General features: G+C 41.3%; 1 protein-coding gene across 7 annotated transcripts in view; it reads right to left on the reverse strand.

The window, feature by feature from the left end:
* The window catches only part of MTUS1 (microtubule associated scaffold protein 1), a 130,030-nt gene extending 113,108 nt beyond the window's left edge, over positions 1–16,922 (reverse strand). For 2 of the 7 annotated variants that reach the window (XM_006198016.4, XM_072950392.1), the window contains exon 1: positions 15,863–16,734. The gene's annotated coding sequence lies outside the window, so the exon portion shown is untranslated. Of the gene's footprint in view, positions 1–15,862 lie in introns of all 7 variants that reach the window. The other 5 variants (XM_031691459.2, XM_031691457.2, XM_072950393.1 and 2 more) reach the window with 5 other exon arrangements.
* Between the last annotated feature and the right edge of the window lie 821 nt (positions 16,923–17,743).

Here is a 17,743-nt window from a genome sequence, read left to right on the forward strand (position 1 = left end):
TCTCGGCAGACCTTTCAGACTTAAATCCGGGTGCTCAGGTTCCTACTGGGGCCCCCAACCATCCAGCACCAGTGTCGATACTGTTTCCAGACAAAGGCAGACGCAACTACCTCTACGTGGAGTACTCCCACTCAAAGCCCACGGGACAAGCCACTCCTTCTCTGCGGTTAAAATAATTTCAACTTGACTCCATGTTTCTGAGAATAAGCACTTCCAATAAATTTCATTGTATTTTAAAGAAGTCTGGGGCACCATGCTTACACAAACAAAGCAAGTATTCAGTAAACATTGACTGTAAGCCAGATTTTCTCAGCTGTTCATTAAATATCCCTCATAGGTAATGGAGCAAAACAAAGAAGTGGTAAATAATTATCTTTAATACCTAAACAATATAAAAAACAGATATGTGTACCATCCCCACGGACCCCTCCTCTTTTAAGATGTAAATGTAATTGCTCTCTTGGACAGTAATTTCAACAGCCCTAAAAATGCCCTTTATGTATCCTTACTTAAAATGGAAAACCTTAAGGGTGGGCTCAAGTCACCTCCTTTCTCTGACCACAGCCCCTTTTACTCCCTGGGGTGGCTCCACTATATGAACTAGCCCTGGTGTAGACGCCTACCTCAAATGGGGTCAGATTCTCTCTCCCTAGCATTTGGATTCGAAAGAGACACCTCCCTCATGTGGCTTCAGAGGCACTATCTTTATCCTCCGAAACTCACAGGCTGCTTCTTGGCAAATGCCTCTGCTGGATTCTTCCCTGACCAGCCTCCACTGTGGGGAGCAAGGCGGAGCTCAGCCCTTAACCCCTTCTCTTCCTAACTCGTTGTCTCATTATAAATACACTCTGAGAACAACTCCCACAAGCGTATCTCTAGCCCTGATCTTTCCCTAAAGCTCCATATTTTAATACCCAACTGTCAATTCAACACCCATATGTGCATATACCTAATAGGTACCTCAAACCTTCTGCACCTGGAAGAGAACTCTGGGCTTCTAGACCCCACCAGCTTCCTTCTTGCCCCAGTGCTCCTTACTCTCCATGAAAGACACCACTAGGCACCCACAACCCAGCTGTCAGCCTGTTGCTTCCTCGCTTTCCCTCTCACCCCAGCAGCTCCTACATAGGGGCTACCTTCAAAACACATCCCAAATGCAACCGTTTCTCACCCAGGTCCCAGCCACTACTGTCTCCCCGCTGAAGAACTAATTGAGCCAATTAGCCTCTTGCCTCCTTACCGTACATTCTCCACATTGCAACCAGAATGACCCTTCTGAATGTAAGTGAGCTCATGCAACAACCCTCAGAGCCCTCTGATCTCTCATCACACTTAGGAGGAAAAAAATAGACCTACTGGTCTAGAACAACAATTAGCAACAAATTAGCCTTTGTGCTAAAGGTGACAAGAAATATCTTCATAGGCAAGGGTGTTCTCGCCGTCATCTCCGAATCAGACGATGGTGCTTAAATTTAACAGTCAACTCTGAGATGCAGTGGAAGAATCCTTGAAATAAATGACTGCCCATTTCTCAATCAATGAGCATGTGATCAAACAAAACACTCTCCACCCCTCAGCCACTTGGACCTACACAACCACCTGAAGGCTGGGAGGGAAAAGAGTGCTTTTGGCCTTGTGACCACTAATTGTTTAAAATTTCTAATGTAAATAGAAAACCAGAAGTCCCTAAAATAAACATTGAGTTTTGAATAGGTTATACCCAAACAGAAGACAGCCACCTTTCTGAAGAGATGCTTTTGTGTCTGACTTTGAGCCTGAAGTTTCTTCCAGCCCACATAATTTCAACATAAAATGTGCACCATATGTATCCAAAGAGTTATTAATAAGTGTGTTAAACAATGCTCCCAGAAGCATCCATTTAAAATGTACAGGGCTTTGTTTGAATGACCTGTTGTCTGCAAGTTTTCGAACAACGCCTCCCTTTGTGCTCCCAGGCAGTATAGGAAACAAGGGCCGTTACTGTTTCCATTCCTCACACCTACCATGGCTCACAGTGAATACAAAATATTTTCTTGCACATTAGAAACATCTAGACGTATATCCCACCAAGTCTCATAAAAAGAATAATCTCCAATATTTACTTTCACTGTTCCTAAGGTTTTCAGAAAGTCAATCACTGAAATTGTTACCTTCCCCTCCACAAGCCGGGAAGAAAATCCTCAGGCCCCCTCCCCTGTTCACACCTGCCTTCAGACACAGCCTCCTCACAGGACTGCCTCCTTTGGCAGCCGGACAGCCTCGCAGAGGCTGTGAGCCATTCGGGCCCTCATCCTAAACTGAGACTATTTTTAGGTCAGTGGCCCCTCTCTGATTGCAAACTTGGCCCTGGATCATCATGAGGCAATCTTTAGAGAGAAACCCTTCAGAAGCCAGGCAAGTCTCAGAAGGATTAGCAACACTCCTCTGCTAACACAGCAAGAATCTGCCAAGGGCTGCAAAGCAGAATGCCCTTCAAGGACAGCGGGGTCACAACCTTCATGGTGCAACCCACAGTGCCCGTGGTTTCATCAGGTTAAAAAAAAAAAATTTTGAAACATTTCCTACTCTTACGAGAATTTTAACCCATGTGCCAGGATACTTTAAACAACTCAGGGATGACATTTTTTTTTTCCTGGAATATGTCCAGCAGCAACTTTGAGATTTCAGATTTGTGTTGTAAAGAGGTAAGTATTCATAAAAAAAAAATTCAAAGAAAATTTTAGTCACCTTTCAAAAAAAGAACAGCATACCAAGTCAGTGTAGTAAGTTAAATATCCCCTAGTGCTATTTATAAAAATAACCATATACTATAGCTTCTATAATTGGAACAGGCCCACCAGAAACACTAAATATATCCTATGTCAAAAGTCTGCACCATCTACTGCTACACCTCTATAAAAGACAACTATAGCAACAGGAATTTCAAGTTAAATGTTTGATTGGTTTTTCCATCTCACCACTCAAACGTAGCATAAGAATCTCAAACCAGATTTGAATGTTTTAACAACTGAGTAAATATCAAGGGAGAGCACATATCAAAAATACAGGGGAAAATAATTTGCATATTTCGTCTTACACCTTTCCTCCAAAGACATCAAGCCAAATCAAAATTGACCTCTTTCATCCATCCCCAACTTGGATTTTGTAAAGAACTGTTCAAATGTTTTCTGAACCAACAAGTTTACAGTGTCAAAAATATTTGCTCTCCAGGCTTCTACTGATAACATTAAATGAAGACCTCATGAAAATGTTGAGTATCACGCAGGCTCCAGTATTTGAAAAGACAAGTTGGCTTGACTCAGAGCTGCAGATTCAAGGAATAAAGAAAATTCACTCAGTGGTCCTGGTGGTATCAATTAGCATCTGCTTAATGGGAGCCCCCATCCCCGGAATCTCAGCCAGGTAACCTCCCCTCCATCCACTCAGCAGTTTCAGGAAGGCAAAGGAATACAACGTGGAGCTCAGGCAGCAAGAAATCATCCAACTCCTCTCTTTTACCCTCATAAGCAGAACAAAATCTCACTCCTCCAAAACTGGCTATTTTTTGTATTTCTCAGATAGGAGTGGAGGAAGAGGAAGTCTGTGGGATCTTACACTCTTTCCTCAAAAGACTTGGCGGAATAGATGGTATATTAAAAAAAAAGACATTGAATATGATTATTGTTGTACTATAGAAGAACTTGGAAATCCACAAATTGGGCTCCTATAGCTTTATATTTCTAAGGCTAACGTGTTTAATGCCAAGTTTTTAGCTCCATGAAAATGGCCTAAATCTGGCTCCTAATTGAATGACAGCCTGACTGTGACAGTCTTTAAAATCATTTGTTTATGAAAATCAATCAATTATATATAAAATAGATAAACAACAAGGTCCTATTGTATAGCACAGGGAACTATATTCAATACATTATAGTAGCCTATAATGAAAAAGTATGTGAAAAGGAACACACACACACACACACACACACACACACACACACACAGTGTTTCCCACTCTCTAGGAAGATGGAGGAGGACCAGAGAGAAAGCCATAAGCAAAAGGAAGTGCTAAGACTGCCAACGGATCAGGAAAGGCCCGGGACACATCGAGGAAGGGTCAGTGTATGCTTGACCCCTCCCCTGAAGCAGAAACAGACCACAGAAGCCAGCACACACGAAAGCCCCCTGGGATACACATGCCAGAGGCACCTGAAGACCAGCCGTGATGAGCAGCCTCAGCAGAAGATCTGGAAGGCAGCACCTGGCCCAGACCACCCTCACCCACTGCTACGATGGTATGATGCTTACAAAGCTCCTCCAGGACCCAGGAACCATCCCAGAAGTGGTACACAGGGCAGGGAGGAAGACAGTCTGAGAGAACAGCCCTGGAGAGGACGTTTGAACTGATCGAACGTAACCACACACAGTGGGGACGGCTCATCTTCGGGAACACGGAAAGTGTGCGGGGAGAATTCAGCGCAGCCTACCACATGTCACCACAGCTCTTAGCATTACTTAGGGACTCACCTACTTCAAAACAGTGCAACCCATTTCATATCAAGGTCCACTTTTCAAAAAGAAAATCGAAATAGAATTCTATTTAAAGACTCTTCCCTAATAAAATTGACAAGTGTCGTGGAGCGAGGCTGACCTAATACCTAAAAAACCATCTGAGGCTTCTGAATGTCAAAAAGACGTTAGAGACACAACATTGTAAAATGGCTATAACTCAATTAAAAAATGTTAAAAAAAAAAAAGAAAAAGAAAAAGAAAAAGATGTTAGAGACAACACTGTGTAAACACAGTATTCAGTGCACCAAGACACTGAGAAGGCGGGGGCTGCTGTCAGGTCCCAAATGCCCGCCCACAGTCGGCCAGTGCGCGGGGCCAGGACGGGGAAGCGCACCGTGACCACTTCCACAGACACAGACAACATCAGCACATAGCACTTCAAAGCCCACGAAGTGTCCTCACTGTCAACCTCCCTAGGGGACAGACAGGTCCCAAAACAGCCACCTTCCTCCCCTTTTAGATGCTAAACCCGATGTTTCCAGAAATTCGGTACCTTATCCAAGAAACAGAGTTAATAAACTGCAATGGACATTAACCCAGTTCAACTCTCCTCTTCACAGGAACGAAATCAGCTACCATCTGGTGGCTCTACACAGCTACAGACCCACGGCTGCCCGGGCACGGAGGGCAGGCTTTACTCACGGAGCTCCCGCATTTACTCAGGAACTGGGTTACCCACCTTGGGCCAGCCCAAAATATTCCTGGCCTCGTTTTTCTCATATATGTAACAGTAACATTCCATCCCATAGGATTATTTTCAGAGTTACATGAAATTTGGGGGAAGTTTCTAACACACACAACTGTTAGTTGTTACTGCAGTACTGTCGTGTAAAACGAGCATGATTATAACCCTCACTTTATTGCTGACCAATGCTAGCAACTTGTTCACATGATTGAAAGAACTTTTCTGGACATGTTATTACACAGATGCATATTTGTCAAAACTCGTAACTGTGCACTTAGGCCAAAGGCATTTCATGGTACTTAATTTTATCTCAAATTTTTTCCCGCAGATCACGTGGCCTATAAACAGAAGTATATATTCCAGAACACATCCATTAATTCAGGTTGGAACCTAAAGCTGTTTTTCCTGGTTTTTGTTCTGTAATCCACTTTCCAATTAAACCTTCCTACCCAGCTGAAAACGTCTGTGGTGACTACACCCACTATCACTTTTGTCTGATCTCATGGACATCAAACTTGCTCTACTTACTCGGATTTTTACATTTTACTGGTACCTTCTGAGTATATTTACCTAGACCCTCCTAGAGGAGTAAGTCTCTGGCCACGACCCTACAGGGCACTATGGCCCCAGACCTAAATAGTCACCTTGAAAAGTAGGTCAGGACCATGTACTGGGAGCCTACAACCCAAACCAATAGACTCTTGAGAATCTAAAATATTCTCTTGGTCTGAGTCAGCATTTCTTCAACTTTTTGGAGCAATTAAATATAAAGCACTCTTCTAAGTCTGTCTGATAAGGGAAGTGAACAAAATTAAATTCTTGCTTCTGTGGATATTATATCACATTGTAGATAATTTTCACAATTTCATTAAAAAGTAAGACTTCTCATGAAAATCGGTTAAAGAGAGAGAGAATCACAACAGTGAGACTAAGTTCCAGGATGGCACTGAGCCAATACCGAAAGGACTGTCTCCATGAAGGCAAACAACTAAAACCAAAGCACCATTTACACGCCATGCCTGTCAAAGGCCACTGTCAAGTTTGTACAATTGGGCTAAAGAAATGGTCTGATATAAAAACTCCGCATTCTTTTTGTTTATAAATGATGTACAGCTACTTAAAGAAATTATCCAAAAAGCAGCCGGGGTTCTTTGAGGGAAATGGTGATAGACCAGGTGCGCAGCATAAGAGTTCAAAGCTAAAATAAAATCTTTTCCTGAAGGTGTTAAACGACCATGAGCAGCTCCTTGTTCAGGATCTTTCAGACACTTTCCATCTCTCTCCAAAGTCCATCTGGCTAAAAGGAAATAATTTTCCATTTGAATCATGCCAAGACCAAATGAAAAATGTTACTACGTGTATGTGGTTACACAAGTTGGCACCTCACAGTGTATCTCCCAACCTTCATTAAACATCAACTTCCTGTAACCTTTACTTAAGAATGATTATCTACGTTAGGCTTTCCACTAGCAAATAAGGATGTCTTAACAGAAGGCCCATGGAGGTACATACCTAATTCATAGGGGCAGCCCAAGAAGAGCCACACACTTTAAAGAAGCCCACTTTCTAAGTCTTAACACCGTATATTCCTTAGAAGTCACTTTAGTAATAAGAACCATTGACCCTTAGGGCTAGAAACCATGGCTGATACCCAGGGTGTAACTGTGGTTTTATGCAACATTCTCTTCCCAGTTGTGACTGACAAGAGGCCTCACCTCCAAGTTAAATTTCTACCTGGGATAAACTCCATCTGCCCAAGAATTACCTGCCTCCATGAAGCCTAAAATAAGGAAACAGGATTCAAAATTTCCACAGGAAATGTTTCAGAACGACAAATATTAGTCCTTAATCAACATGCACGACCTTGGACTACTATCTGTAAAATGGGTATGTTTTACAATGTATTGTACAATCAAATGATTCAGATGATTGTTCAAAGGCATCTTATTAGGTTCTTTTTGAAAAAGCAGTCTGAAAACAATTAATTCTTACAGAAATGTAATATATAATGGTAATGATCTGTAACTGTCAATTTTCCAGTTTTGCTACTAATTGCAATGGTTTACAAGATTTAACATTCTGTTTTATGCTCTGTGGTTAGAAAATGGGAAAACAACAAACCATAATTCTAAGCTAAGTCATCTGAAATTTTACATGTCCAAGCTACTGCATGCCTTTGATCCCATCTCAGCATCACTGTGAAGAAATCTCTACCAACAGTAACTTATTACTGCTTATGGCATTAGAAGTAGTCAAGTAACAGCATCATATCTGGGGTAGGGGATGGACGAAGAGGGAAGATCTGGGTCCCACTCCTGGTTCCTTAACTTACTCATCAGAATATGAAACATTTATCCAAAGAGTTCTGGCCCTCAATTTCCTCCTGTCTAAAATGGAACTCTCACGACCTGCCCTGTCCACCCCACAGGGCTGATGTGATCATTGAATGAAAATGTCCTTAATGTCATACTTCCAAGGTAGTTTCCAGACACATACGGTGTTATTATTTCACCTGGTCTGAAAGATGAAAATTCAGAATTGCCTTAATAATAATAATAATAATATACATATATATATGAATGGTAACATTTAAAACCAAAACTCTTAAATATGAATGTTGTTGGACTAAGTTACAGGTTGAAAATTAGAAAAGAAAACGGCAATACTTTAAAATCCACAAGAATTTTACTGGTTCAAAGTGATGACTCAATTCTGAGTGCTTTCAGAATGTGCTGACAACGAACTGGCAACATAATTTACTGACTTTAGTGAAGATGGAAGCATCTAATTTAAAAAAAATACGGCTCAAATATAACAAAACATCAGCGACTCAACTAAATGCACAAGAAAACCAAGAGGTGACAAAAGTGGAGTCAAAGAATAAATCTTCTCAACTGGTATAAACCAATTCTTTTAAGGATGAGGGAAAGTTAGCAGGATCCTGCACCTGGAATTTGGTTCCTGACAGAGCACCAGAGGATCCAAGCAACACTCCTGAAGTTGAGTGGAGAAAATTAATGAAACTTCCTATCCCTGAATCAGAAGAGGTTTAAAACAAGAAACAAGGAAGATGATTAGCATTTACATATACCTTGCATAACAACTTTGGCACTGTGGCAGAACACCTCCAGGAGACAGGACCCCCACTGTCCTGAGGAGGCAACTGGGTTGCAAAGGCAAGGACATAACTTATCCAAAGCCTTGCAGCTAACACTGAAGAGCTCAGACATGAACTCAGCTTGGTCCAACTTCAAAGTCCACATGCTCTCTACTGCATTCCTGTACCAAATGCTCTGGATACCAGTAACATTTTCTCCAGTTCTATGGCTAAGTATGCCCCCAAGGTTTCATAATGGACCTCAGGGTAAACAAAATCTAGCTCAAGGTTGAAATACTTCTATTTGTCTTATTATTTCCATTTTTTAAAAAAATTGGAGGAAGGAGAGGAAAAAAAGCAATATCCTGCCTTGGAGGCTTCTACTTATACCACATAAGTAGAAAGTAATTTTCATTTGATTGAGTACCTGTAAGAATATACATTTTAAATGTTTAGCATAAGATATAAACAACATTTTCTAACATAATAGTCACATCTCCAATATAAAATCATTTAAAGTTTTTTCAAAAAAGAAAAATGCAGAATTTCTCCACTCCCTAGACACACTCTTCTTATACTGGAATTAAAATAAATTAGTAAATCCCTCTTCATAGCTGTCATTGCATATCTCCATAAAGCAACACCAGAAAGCTTCAAGCATTAAACAAAAAGTCAATACTTGAGAGTATTTAATCAAATCCAATAACCAGCAATCCAAGTGAATCATCAAAAAGTTCTACAGAAATGCAAAACTACTCTGAAACAAATCTTAAGTGTAATAAGAGAAAGAACAATTCCCGACTGAAAAGTCATCTAAATCCCTTTACAATGTAAATAAATATTTCTCCAGACAAGAAACAGTCCGTCTCTATTCATGAGAAATTGTCAACTTGTGACTGTCTGCCCAAATGGAAAATGTAATAATTAAAAAAAAAATCACAAGTGGAATTAATTCTGTACAAGTACTTGCACATGGGCACACCAGATGAATGGCACTTCATAATAAGACAGAATTCTAACTTCAAAGGAGCCTCACACCTTCCAGCTCTGTTAACCTAACTCCTAACGGCACCAGCTTCCAGACAGACACGAGGCCACAGGCTGAGCTGCTTGCTTAGTACATCACAGTGGACGGCGGGGAGGGAGCACGAGAAGAGGACAAGGAGGAAACACAGTAAGGAAATTAACATCTCTGGCTTAAAAGACCTTCCAGTAGCCGTGACTAACTGAAGAAAGAATTTCAAATTCCCCTGCCATCACAGCTCTGGATGACTTATTCCAGACTACACCTGGTACAAACAATTATTAAAAGTACAAATGTAGCAGCATCGTAAGGTTTAGACCCCATCCTCCAGAAGCTCACAAGATGTAACAAAAAGATATGGGAAAAGGCCACTTAAAAGATTACCGAGAGAAAGCCAGTGAAACCACAGACTTCAGTGCCAAGTACCTTGCTTCTCAATTCCTTTGCTGAGAAGGAAAAAAGTAAGAGTGATTAAGGATCAGGAGACTTGAAAGAACCAAAAATGTCAAGAAGGCTTTATGTCTAGCAAAGTTTGGTGAAGGTAGTGGGCAGAATTCCCAATGTGTAGCACAATGATAATGACCTGGGAGAATATTTCTAGCACCCTGAACACTTAACATTTCCAAAACTGTACACTTTCTTCATAACAGTTAAGGCTTTTCTGGCTGACTCCCTGGAGAATCTGGGAGAAATTTTTCCCATTAACTGCGCCCTTCCACCTTGCATAGTTTTTGGCTCACAGAAAGTGCTCAATATATTGTATGAGGTGGATAAAAATTAAACAAGGTCCCAACAGCAAGGACTGTTTGCTATACATGCCTTTTATTTACCATTTAACAAAAAAACATAAGCCTAACTATACACCCTGTATAAATGGCTTGGTTCAACATATGGGGTCTAGGTGGAGGAGCCAATACAAGTGTGTTTCTCCTGGTAAGTAGAAAATGTTACCCTTTGTAACACATTTCTCCAATCACTTCTACTCTCTCACCAGCAAGCAAGACTTCCAAAATCCTCATTTGAATTGTAGACTATTAAAGTTAGGTTAGTAGAAATGTACAAATATGGCTTAATTCTACAATGTGCCTAAGAATGAGATGACTATAGTGTAGATGTTTAAATGTATAACAGAAAACGGACTCTTCATAGCACAAGGAGATTTAACTGGTAGTTATTCTGGTAAATACAACTCAATCAACATGACACAGAGGTAGGGGAACCGAGTGAGTCATGAATGAATGTCATCTCTTGGACTGCTTGAATCTATACTGGCTTCCATTTCTGATCCACGAAGCTAACCAAGGGAACTGTTTTAATAGGACATGCAGTTTTGACTTGGTATCATTAATTGTTACCAACCATCAAAACAATCTACAACATAAAGCATAAAAGAGAATTTCTCATTTGTCACTGAACACTGCTAAGCACATCATATGACCTGCTTATCTGAAATAAGATGAGGAAATACTGGCTTTTCCTTCAGAACTGGTACCCATGTAAGTGATGCCTGAGTTAAATATTACCAAGTTTCCAATGCAGAAAAAGCATAGAAAAGCCAACAACTAACAAACACGAACATTGCCATAAACATCAACTAAGCTATATGTTATTTACACAAGAATATATTTTTACACCTCTCCTTCCTACTCTTTTGACAAGTGTGACACTCTCCCAGAGGGACTCCTTCCACAATGCCAACGTAGGACCCAAAATGTCCTGAAAGGTTTTAGTTAACTGCAGAAGATCAGGGTAATCATGAATGACTGGCCCTCAGACTAAGGACTATCTTTTCTTTGTATTGAACTTAAAGATAAACTGACATGTTATAGATATTTTAAAGTATTTAAAAGCATGATGAAGCAACTGAAGGTGTTAAAACCCTCCTTCCATGGCACTTTATCTAGAAGACGGATCTGTTCCCAGCTGTTCTCTTCCCAGTCTCCACTCTTCCTTTTGCTGTGTGCACACAGCGGGAGGCTAGCCCGGCCTGCCCTTCTGTTCAACCCAGCTCTCACTGAAATGTGGAATCAGTACAACTTCAGGCAAAATTATACTGCCTGGAAGTGGTTTCCTCACAACCACTTTGCTCTTTCCAGATTACAACCCACACTTCATCTCCCTTCACTGCCCAAAAAGAATCTATTCAACTCCATTAAAAAAGGTAAATAGGTTTCCTTAAAAGAAACTTCAACTGACTTTAAGACTATCTATCTTTACATAATTTTTACAACTTCATAATGAAAACTTTCAGGTTAGACTAAAAATGGGTATACCTGTGTACATATATATATATATATATACACACACACACACACACACGTGTAACTGAATCACTTTGTTGTATACCTGAAACATTGTAAATCTACTATACTTCCATTAAAAAAAATCAAATCACACAATGAAAAATAAAGGTAGGATTGTGATTTTTTTTTCTACTTTTACTCATATAAGTAATGTGCACACAAAAACACTCATTAATTAGATCTGGGCCTATTAGCAAAACTCAAATACAACTTATCTTTAAGTAAATACATTTTTATTTCTCGTCAACATGGGGCTTAAATTGAAGGCTAAGCAAAACTATTAGTTTTATGGAACAAATATGGTTGTTTTGGAATCAAAGATTTATATGCAAATATGTACTCCTAAATGATTAAAAGCTATTTACTTAAGCAAAACACTGCTAGGTTCAATCTTATTTACACTCCAAATTTGTTGAGCAAACTCTTTTTTTCTCTTGGTTGTGTAAAAGACACCAGGGGAGTCAACAAATGGCAAATTTGCTTACAGTATATATGAAAATGAAGTTTTATTGTATCCGTCTACATAGTAAAGATTAGCCCCCAAATCTTCCAGCCCTGAAATGGAAAAGTCTTTTTCATCTTGAGCCAAGTGAACAAGAAAAAGTCATTCATTTACATAATGAATAACTATCCATATAAAAGAGTAGTAACTGCTGATTTCAAAGAATACTGTAGTCATTAAAAAAACAAAACTACCATGAGGATAATCTTTTACAACATTTGTTTAGAAATAAATTTTTAGAAGTTGCCAGTAAAACTAGTTCTTGGTTTTATACTGGGCTGTCCTAAGCCAAGTAAAGAGAACCGTGCTCAAAGTAGGCTTTTCTGAATGACATTTTAGGCTGGCTAAGGTCACACCAAATATCCAATTCTTCTTTTCCTGTTGGGCAGGATCACTCATTCTTGGTCACTCTCTACCTCTTGTGGAGGCCACAAGTCACTGCTGCCAAAGTACCTGCTGTCGAAGTGGTGGTGGTCGCCTCTCATAGGTTCACCTGCCTCCAGAGAGTCTGGACCCATTACCAAGTGCCTCCAAACACACCCAGCAAGTACCAAGCTCATCCTCATGGCTCATATGTGGTCCCAAGGCATATTCTTAGGCTCTAAAAGATGGGGAGTGAAAGGCAGGGACTCCTCATCCAGGCTGCTATGGAGAGCACTTTTAGGGAGGTCTTTAAACGTCCTCAGGGTCTATTTAAGTTTCCATAGTGTGGAAAGATAACCCAAGTCTGAAAAATCAGGAAGACTTTTTTTTCCCTTCTTCAACAGTTTTATCTATGAGTAGTGTTGAAAATTAATTTGGGAAAAATTTTAAACTGCATATACATCTGACCAGACATCAAGAAAAGACTCATATCAACAATTCAGTATGAAACTACAATAATGAATATAAGAATTGTGACAAAACAATAGCACAAATGAACTACTAAAGACACATAAATTGTGAGCCTAGTTTATATAATCACAGAACAGATCTGAAAGACTCACTGTCTGAGATTTAAAACTTTCTGTTCTGACTTCAAAGAACATTGTTCCTAATGTTACATACCATGTGCAACTATCTCTCAACAACAATGCACTCTGCTTTGCAACAGTCTCTGTTCCAGGATACGGAGGTTCTTATAATGGATTTGCAAAGAATTCTGAATTTTGGAAGGAAATTCCTTTGAAAGTCATCTTGTGCCACTGTCATATATAATTCTTAGGCTATGACTCAGAAGTGTTAAAATTTTTGTTTTTGAGAAAGTCAACAGATTTGGCTAAAGTATAAAACTTCTATAAGTCAAAACCATTATAAACATGTGGTAAGTGTTTGTCTTTATAAGACAAAGACAAAATGGGGGGTGGGGAATATCTGCATTATGACAGGCAAAAGTTTTACTATCAATCCATAGAAGGCTCTTATGAATTAACAGACAAATATTAATATTCCAGGAGAAAAATTCAGCACGACATTCAATTAAAAGGGAATTAAAAAATGGAAAATAACTAGAGATTTTTTATATTCAACATCACTTGTTATCAAAGAAATGAAATTAAAATACTGAGATAGTGCTGCTCACCTATATGACTGACAAGAATTATTTTCCCTTTTAAGGATGATTTCCCTTATTTACAAAATTACAGTGATACAGATATTCTCAGAGTGGGAACAAACTTTGGTAAACATTTTTTTGGAAAGCAGCGGTCAGTCTCTATCAAGAGATCTTTGAACCATCAACTGTATTCCAGAGGACTCCATCCTAAGGAAATATGCACTGCAGATAAAGTTTTATAAAGAATATTTGTTGCATTAGTATATACTTAATAATAATAGTTGGAAATAAATGTAAAGTTCAGCTATATGGAAATGGCTAAATAAATTGTTATATCTGTACAATGTAATATTATATAGCCACTAATATTATGTAGAACCATAATGACATGGGAACTTTTTCATATGTTAAGTGGAAAAAAATCAGCATGCAACAATACAACTACAGTTATACAGTTTTATATAAACTACATAATTGTAATAAATAAATCCATTTGTAACATACTAAGAAGTATAAAGAAAACATTGTGAATATCTTTGGATGGTGGCGTTATTTAACTCATACACTTTTTCTGGTTCTACCAATTTTTATACAGCAAGAATGCATTACTTTGAAATCATAACAAACAAGGCCAACAGAACAAGGCTATTAAGTGACATGCTTTTTAAATGCTAAGGTCTAATAACTGCATTTTCATTTCCAAGAAATACTGAAAGAAATCTGGAATTTTATAATCCTATGAATTATTGATATGTAAGTTAAAGATGCAGGTCTTCCTCAGCACTATTTGCTCCACATAATGCTGATTTTAAAAAATAGGTGGAAAAGTTGGTGCAAGTTAAATAATTGTATTATTTTAAACAAAATTCCACTCCTAAGCAGTTTTTAAAGGGTAAGTAAGTACTTCTAATCATTTCTTTGCATAACTTTCCTTAAGGAACATTGTACTTGAGAAAAAAAATCAATAAAAGCTCTTTATACATTGTAAAGCACTATACAAACAAGGCATCATTGTTTCAGTTTAAGTTGTCCATCATTTCCTGCCCTAATTATCCCTGAAAAAGAAGTTTGTCTACAGAATTGCAATTCCAACCGTGCAGTTCCTTTTAGGGTTAACCACACACTGTTATCAGAGTGTATCTCAACTCCTTAAGGAGGTCATAGGTTCCCAGGAAGCAGTGACTTTTTTTTTTTTAATTCCTCTTGCTCTTAGATTGTCTTCCTCCTCCCCTCCACTCTCAACATCTCCACCCCCACCCTCCAGCCCAAGGGCTGAAGACTTAGTGTGAAGGTGATTGAATTCCTATCACCTGGCAAAACGCAAACGCTTTCATCTCCCCTGTTTTGCCTAGGACTTCATTCAAACAAACAAAACACACTGATTTCCTTTCCTAGTACACCGACTACTTAAAAGAAATAGTAGTTAATAGAGCGTGTGAAACTTTGTACAACCTAAATGCAGAATTAACCTCTTCATTTCTACTCCAAAGTAAATTAGTCCAAGTCAAAATCAACAACAACAAAAACTTAGTAGAAAATACGTCTGGGAAAGAAGACAAAGATTTATTTAAGGTAAGTAAACACACTAAGTCCACTAATTACTACAGAGTAATCAATCAGGTGACTTTAGTTGAGAGCGGATTTTTCTTAAGAGCTAGAAAAGCACCAGCGAACCGCAGTAAGTAACAAGACACGGACGAGAGGGCCTTGGGAATTGCAGCAACCCCATTAATGCCATATTTTCAGCCCTGCCTGCTTATGCTGAGAATGGGCCCAGGCGAACCGCCCAGCGGGAAGGCTGACTGCTGGGCCCAGGCGGGTCAAGTGTCCGGTGGGCGGCTTCCGGCTGAGGGTACATGTTTACATGTTTGTCAGTTTGCGTAACTGACTCTAAACCCCTTCGGTCACTTTCAAGGTGACAGCTACGAGATCTGCATCGGTCCCTTCAGCACGCGCTGCGCTGCGCCCACGTGACACCTACCCTCCGCAGCCTCCCCATCTCTTCCCCAACTTTGGCACCCAAGGTCCCAGAATACCCGCCCCCTCCCTTAAAGACAGTCCAGTCACTCTGTGACTGTCGCGTTCACCCTGTCCTCTCCCCACCCTCGCCCGAGATCCCACCGCACACAGGCTGGGCAGGGGCAATCGACTCAACTCCGCACTTACCCGCAGCGCCTCCAAGCCAACCTGGATCCTTCTGGGGAGCCAAGACGCAGAGCAGGCCGACCTGCGCTCCGAGCCCGGGCGCCCTTTGGACCCTCGGCAGCGGCGCGCCAGGCCCACCCCTGAGGCCCGGGGTGCAAGCAATGCCAGCCCCGCAGCGCCCGCACCTGGGGTGATGGCTCGTCCCCCACCCCAACCCCACCCGCAAGCCGGCCGCCAGGCGGGAACCCGGAGTCCCGGGCGCCCCAGCTCCCCGCCTCTCGAGCCGCCGGGGGTGGAGCCAGGGCGGGGAGTTCAGGAAACTTGTAAATAGCAAAGCTGGGCCGCCTTTGCCCCCCTCGCCCGCCGCCGCCCCTGACTGGCGGCCCCAGCCTGCGCCTCGCAGCGGGGGACAAAGGCCAGGGGGCGGCCGGGGGGCTGCGCCCGCAGAAACTTGAAAGACGCGCGACGCTGTACCTCGGGACGCCAGCCCCCGAGGCTCCCGCCGCCCTCCGCTCGTGCGCTGCTCGCCCGTCGGCTCCCTCTCCTCGCGCGCGCGGATCCCGATCCCGAAGCTGCGCGCGCTCGCGGGCTAAGTGCCGACCCGCCCCACGCCCCGGGCGCTTGCCCCGGGCTGCTATGCACCTGTTGCCACGTGCGACTGGGCGCTCCGGGCTGCAGCCTGCGCACCTGGCTGACCCGCACGTCCCAGACCACAGAGGTCTCTGCGGGAAACCGGAGCTCGGCAGTGCCTAGAGCTGGGGCCCCAAACCTGGCCGGCTGCCGAGTGGATCTGCCTCCTCCTCCCCTCTAGCCACCTGTGTTCTCCGCGAGCGCTTTCTGGCTTCTCGTAAGCCTAGCCGTTGGGCAGGGCCGTAAGGGCGGACCAGGGTGGGGGCAGGGAGTGGGAAGGTGCCAGAATTCTCTGGGCGGAGGTTTGTAAGGAACCGGTGATTGTTTCTTTAGTGTCCGACTCCCGCGCTGTGTTACCTTCCTGCTTCTAAGAGGTTTACTAGCAAACACCTATTAAAGGTTAAAGAAATGAGCTCCAGCTGTTAGATCTGCGAATACAAAGTGGAAAGGAGACGACCACCAGAGAGAGAAACGAGGCCCGACCCACTTTTCTCTAAACACAAATTAAGTCCTTCCTCTGCTAAACTGAACAAATTGCAATCGTAGCTGTCTATTAGGCATATAAAATATTTTCTTCTATAGACATACTTTTAATACAAACGTTTTGCAAAGCTGCTAGTCCACCTTTGAGAGACATAACATTATTGAACCATTAAATGTCAGGCAACCTGAGTCCAATTTTTTTTAATGTTTAATTACCTGGTTTGGATTTGCTAAAAGCTTTTAAAGAGAAGTAAGCTTTTTTCTGAGAATTAAGCCGAGGATGTTGTAACTGACAAAGTTTTATATACTACCAATATCAGATCAACTAACAGGTATATTGCCACTTACAGTTGTAAAGGCTTTTCATGTGCACAATGTTCCATTACTTCCTCATCTAGACCCAGAGGTATACAGGTAAGATTATTACCTCCATTTTTCAAGTGAGGAAATAGAATCTCAGAAAGGTCACGTGTGACTTGCGTAAGGTCAAAACTAGAGAGGGGCAAGTGCAAACCCAACCCAGCAGACCTAACTCCTAATCTTTTCTTTTTATTTCATTACATGAGGACAATTGTTTGTGATTATTTTTAAAGAGATGCAGCATTAAACATTGAATGGTTCTCCCTTATGTGAAAGCACCAAAACACAAAACAAAACAAAGCACTGACATTGTTTCTGCAAGTCATGAGGCAAATATGCTAATTAGCACCATGCCTCTTCCCAGAGCAGAATGCTCCTAGTGTTAAACATATCATTTAATCTTTATAACCCTCAGGTGACCCACGTGAC

Source organism: Vicugna pacos, chromosome 26 (genome assembly GCF_048564905.1).
Source record: "Vicugna pacos chromosome 26, VicPac4, whole genome shotgun sequence".
NCBI classification, from domain to species: Eukaryota; Metazoa; Chordata; class Mammalia; order Artiodactyla; family Camelidae; genus Vicugna; species Vicugna pacos.